Here is a 6,000-nt window from a genome sequence, read left to right as displayed (position 1 = left end):
TATTATTTTCTGTATTCGGATATGGTTATCGTTAACTCCAAGCAAAAATTATCTTAGCAAAAAGTTGAACGAATATTTAAACTTCATAAGTCGTTAACAGATTAGTCAATTTAAATACTGTAAACGTTAAAACTATTTTTTTCAATATATTTATAAACTACAGCGATCAGTGAGTGAGTTGTATTTGGATTTTATGTGTATAGATTGGCCATTTTGAACTTTTTAAAAAAAAATTTAAGTCAATTTTAAATAATACAAAAAAATAAAAAAGCTTATAATTTATATTACACGCGTAGACGAACAAGCATTGATTATTTTTATAAAAAAAAAAAACAAAAAAAAAATATATTGGTTAAAAGTAAATTTTTCAGAACTATGATACACCCAGTGTATATATGTATATATTTATTGTTGTGTACTTTTGTGTATCACGATAGAGTATTTTATATACTATGATCTATACTCAGAAGTTAGATGTTTATAATACCATTTAAATATTCCGCCATATTCACAAAAAAATACCTACAGGCACATAGATTAAGGTAACATTATTTTTTTCCTATTTCAATTGTATTCCCCAAAAATACCGGGATACACACGACCGAGCTCTATGTATATCAAGTTATACCTACATAATATATTAATCTGCGACAAAATGTTCTACATAGGTTCTACACTCGCGGTATGTCTTGTTCGCGTGAGAATGAAAATAACAATAATAATATTATTACGGCAAACATATCACAATCGCATGTATAAGGCTGCACGAATATATCTACACCCTGCTGCAGTAATATAATAATTGCATAAGATGTGTCTCGGTAAACTATATATACAGTATATATAGTACCAACCAATAGTAAAGCATTTAACAATAATAGGATACTGCATGTAGTCTATGTACTGAGCACTTGCAGTGCAGTCGAGTGGAAAACGCTCAAGACTCAGAAACAGGACGTGTTGTTGTTTTTTGTATATTTTTATTTTCCATTTCTATTTGGAGTGCATTATAATAATATGTGACTATGCCTCTATTATATTTGTATATATATATATACGTTTAGTGTGTACGCGTATATAGGTATACAGGTGATTCTTTTATCAAACACTCATTATTTTAAAATCTATATTAATATTTTTCTTACATCATTTTCATTCAAAATAAAACAACATTTTTTTTAAAACTGTATTTTAATATTTTTTTATTGTATTATTTTTTAAGTATTTTACTTTTTTAGATGACAACATATATTTTTAATTTCTCATTTTGAATCAGAGTGTTTAGATACACGGAAACCGAAATTCGGACATGTATTTTATGAGTTATAATTGTTATATACGTATTTTATGTTTAGATGATCAGAGTAGTAAACTAACGTTTTGGAAGGTATCCCTTTATCATTTCACTCCCCTCACCTATGCTTTAGATACTTACAATTTGACTCGTAGACTCGTATATAGGTACCACTCATCCGAATTTCGATTTTTATGTATCGAAATACACCGAACTATATCAGCTTCAGAATATAAAATTAGAAATGTTTGTTATTCAAAAAAGTAAAAACTTAAATAAATATAATTTTTCAAAAAAATGTTGTTTTATTTTGTCTAAGAATTATGGAAGAAAAATATTTTCAAAAACGTAAATCAATTTTAAAATAATGTAATAAAAATGACCTTAGATTATTATAAATGAATGTTTACATTCCTACCGCCATTGCTTGAAATTATTTAATAATCAAATTCTCTAACATTTAATTAAAAATATTCACTTATAAAAATAAATTAATATTCATATAGCTAGTAGTTACGTTATATGTTTAATTGTCTTAGTACGTAATTAACATAACGTATTATATAAACGCATTAAAATCCCAAATTTAAAAAATATTTATATTACACGCAAGTTCCTCACAAGAATATATATATCGTATGTATAATATAATAGTCAAAGTTAATTAAACACCTTCTGAGTAGGTGCGTTGTGCTACCTATTGTTCAATCACATGTATAAAAAAATAACAGTTACGTACTCCACTCAAATAGTGCAGCAATATTTTTTATATATTTCGGGAATCAAAATGATAGATGTAGGTATACCTGTATAATTCGTTTTGATAGCAACTGTAGGCTCATATTTTTTCGTAAGACTAAAATACAAAACTACAAGGCACATTTTATTTATCACAAATTATATCAATTAAAATTATTAGTCCGGTATAACGTTCTCGTTAAGACAAACAATATTATCGGTACAGAGCGATTTGAAACAGTAATATGTAATAATGCTTATCGGACGTACCCATATACAGACAAACGGACGGTATTACAATAGCTGTACTGCACATCTGCATATTATATAATATTATCATGACATTGTACGGTATTGTCATGTCGGCGACTCGTATGGCTATAGATGTCGCGCGAATTGCTTGCGCGTTATCGATGCAGCACGATGGCCGCTGTGTACACCGCGGACGTGATGAGCTAGTGTAGTAGGTGTATGCGGTCTGCAGTGCTCGCACGGCAAGTACAATAATAATAATAATAATAATTTTAACAGTATAACGTGCGTAATATGGCTGGTTATTGGTAAAATATAATACAAAATCATGTGGTGAAACTCATACTGTGGCGGGAAAGAACTAAAAAGACGCGGGCGACCGGGCGGCAATAAAGTCGTCGGCGTCCCCCGCCGCAACCGGATCCCCCCCCTAGACGCCGAGCACTAGCGTGGGTGTGCGACAATGGGTGGGGGGTAATGTGTTGCCGCGTGTGCGTGTGTGTACCCGACAGGTAAATGCGCGCGCGCGCGCGCGGGTGTGTGTGTGTGTGTGTGTGTGTGTGTGAGTGTGTGGGTATGTGTGCGCGCGTGTGGCACCTGTTGCGGGCGGCCCCGGCTCCGGGCCAATGGCGTGCGGCCCGCGTGACGGCGGCGGGGGAGACGGTGTTCCGAGCGTTTGGTTTGCCAGTGGACCATAGTACAGACCGGTACCTCCGCGCGCATAGTAGCAGTGCCTAACCAGCGAGCACGGCGGACGACGGTCGTGACGCACCATCGGTAGACCATATAGAGAGCTTGCGATCGCGCCCGTGTGTGTGTACGCGTATATATGTGCGTGTGCGGCGGTGTTTGTGCTTCGATTGACTTATCGTAATTTATTTTTTTTTTTCTTTCTCACCCGGTCTGCTTCTCCGCACCCGTGCGCATCGACGCTTTAGCCCTTCGGACCACTCGACCGGATTTCGATTATTAATTCCGTGCAATATACATATTGAACTTTGATAATATCATCATAATCGGTATTTATCGCCGACGTCGCCGCTCAAATATCTAATACGCAAATCGTCCATTTCGCCGCGTCGCTCCGTCGATACGATAATAATATCATATTTCGTTATAGTATTATCATTAACCGTTTGTACACACGCGTGGCGTTCGACAATAATAATATCATTAACGCCCTCGTGGTCGTCGACCGATTTCGCGGGCCCATCCGTCGAGAGTGTGCGTTCGCGCGAGCAGAGCTTACTTCCGCTTCGGGACACGGGACCTGCCCCGGAACGAGCTTTGATATACCGATTTTGGTAAGTAACTATATATTATATTATGTGTCCATCTGCGCCTACACGTGACTCGTAGCATGCGACTGCTAGACAATTATTAATATATTAAACGTTTTATAAAATAATAGTATAATACAAGACACATATTATGTGACCTACCACACCAGCCGAGTAACTTTAACGCAAGTGAACGCCGGAAACGAATTTTTTCGTAGTAGATTTTATAGCAACGATTCGTTTATTTTCTTCGATAAACGTTATCTTTATTTTTACCAAACTACTTACATTCGACATCAATAATATTATTGTCAAAATCAAATTTAGGGTGTAGCCTATAACAATAATAAATACCTATTTTTTAATATTTATAACATGAGCTATAATACGGTTACAGCAACGGCATTATATAAAAATATAATACATTATTTTGATAAGTATGTGCAAGTGCCATATGAAAAAAATAACATCATCTCCTTGACTATATCTGCGGCAAGCTTTGCGTACACATGCTTTCAATATTTTTCTACAGTAGTTTGCCGTAAACACGTTTCTTTTCCTCTCGTTTTCATAATATCCCACGGCCATTCGTTGTATAATGCGTAAACATAATAATATTATACGTAAATTATATATAGTTATAGTCGAAATATAATAAGTTTATCGTGACACTGAGCTGTTTTCATATAATTTAAAAAAAAAAACAAAACAAATATATTAACAAGCCTAAAACTGAATTAATATTTTCCCACGGAGTTAATAGTATTATACCTATATTTTAGTTATCATTGCTGCAATACTAATATTATTTAATTAAGTATTAATTCGATTTTAACTAACAACTGTTAAAAATCATGATGTTTAACATAGATAAATAATTTTTCTCCTTATTGTGTACATGATATTCGTTGTCAGAATTCACAGTTAATAAAACATAAATAAAATGCATTCACCCAAAATATTTTTGATTAATTTTACAAGGAAAATCGTCAATCACAAAAATTATAGAGAATACTATTTTTAAGGGTAGATACATCAATCTGTTTGAATGTTATCTCAAAATATTTTAATATCAATAATATCCATTAAAATTTTTTTTTTTATCGAATTTAAAATTTAATAACAATAAAATATAATACCAATATGTCAAATTATGAAAAAAATATTATTCTGTTATATATGAAATTTATTGTAACGAAAAAAACAAACAAATCAATTTTAGAAACAACCAATGGCCAAGTCGCAGAGGCTTAGTCTCAATAAAATTTAAAAAAAAGTAATTAAGGACTAGTTTTATAGTAGTTATCTTAGTTGATTTGTTTTATTAATTTTTATATTCATACATAGTTGATTTTACTCTAAAACTTCTCAAAAATCATAAAAACGATTTTACATGAACGCATTTTTAATTTTATCTATATTCTATTTTGCGTGGGGTTTGATGGAGAAAATAATATATTGACATCTTCAAATAAAATAAAATAGTTTTCTTATTTATTTATTTCCGGCTGAGGATTAATATGCTATGTAATAATTAGGTTATGTATTAGCAAGAATGTTATGAATAAAATAAATTAGGTACATACCAAAAATAAAAATAATTAAAATTATTACCAAAAATATTAACAAATTAAATAATGAATGTATCAATTGATAAAAAAACTAAATAATTGTATTTATGTCAGCATTATATGGTTAAGGGTAGTTTATCATAAAATTTCAGTGCTATAAAAGGAATTTAAAAAATGCGTAAAGTTTTAGTGGAATAAAAAATTCTAATTATTAGGTTTAACGCACTAGAGGGATTTGTCAAGATTAAGTTTTGATTAATACAGTGAAACCTTTAATTTATAACCAACACTCTGGTACTGACATTTTGTCCACTATTTGGAGTTTAGAAGGTTTAGTTTATAGAAAGATTGTAGTTTGTTTTCAAAAAAGTACGCTATTTATAGATATCCATTAGGGGAGGTTTCACTGACTTATATATGGAGTTATATAGTATATTATTTTATACATTTATATATATTATTTACAATTATATTAGGTATATTTTTAAATCTCACGTGATTTTTATTTTAAATTCCAATATGATTTATTTTAGCGTGTTGTGATCGTGATGCATAATTATGTTTTTTTTTTTCAAAATCATTGTCCTCTTGATTATCAAAAAAAAAAAAAACTAACAGACACAAACAAACGACGTGCGGGTGAATCCACAGGTCGGTACCCAGCTTTGCTGGGCCGCACGTTTATTGTTGTCGTTTCCGCCGATTACCATTCTTCTATCACACGTACTCTATATACAGTATACACATATATATGCATAAATTATTATTATTATATCACCCATTACCTATTTGGTTATATCCTTTTGGTACAAGTTACAATTTATGTGTATATATATATATATATATATACTAAATTATCATATTG

At 31.6% G+C, this 6,000-nt stretch overlaps 1 protein-coding gene across 1 annotated transcript in view; it reads left to right on the top strand.

Moving 5' to 3' along the window:
* Window positions 1-3,029: 3,029 nt before the first annotated feature.
* The window catches only part of LOC113547781 (paired box protein Pax-5), a 68,833-nt gene continuing 65,862 nt past the window's right edge, over window positions 3,030-6,000 (top strand). The window contains exon 1 of the mRNA XM_026948273.1: window positions 3,030-3,588. The gene's annotated coding sequence lies outside the window, so the exon portion shown is untranslated. The remainder of the gene's footprint in view (window positions 3,589-6,000) is intronic.

This window comes from Rhopalosiphum maidis, chromosome 1 (assembly GCF_003676215.2).
Source record: "Rhopalosiphum maidis isolate BTI-1 chromosome 1, ASM367621v3, whole genome shotgun sequence".
Classification (NCBI taxonomy): domain Eukaryota; kingdom Metazoa; phylum Arthropoda; class Insecta; order Hemiptera; family Aphididae; genus Rhopalosiphum; species Rhopalosiphum maidis.
The sequence above is the reverse complement of the archived record's forward strand: the minus strand, read 5'-3'. Positions and strand labels throughout refer to the sequence as shown.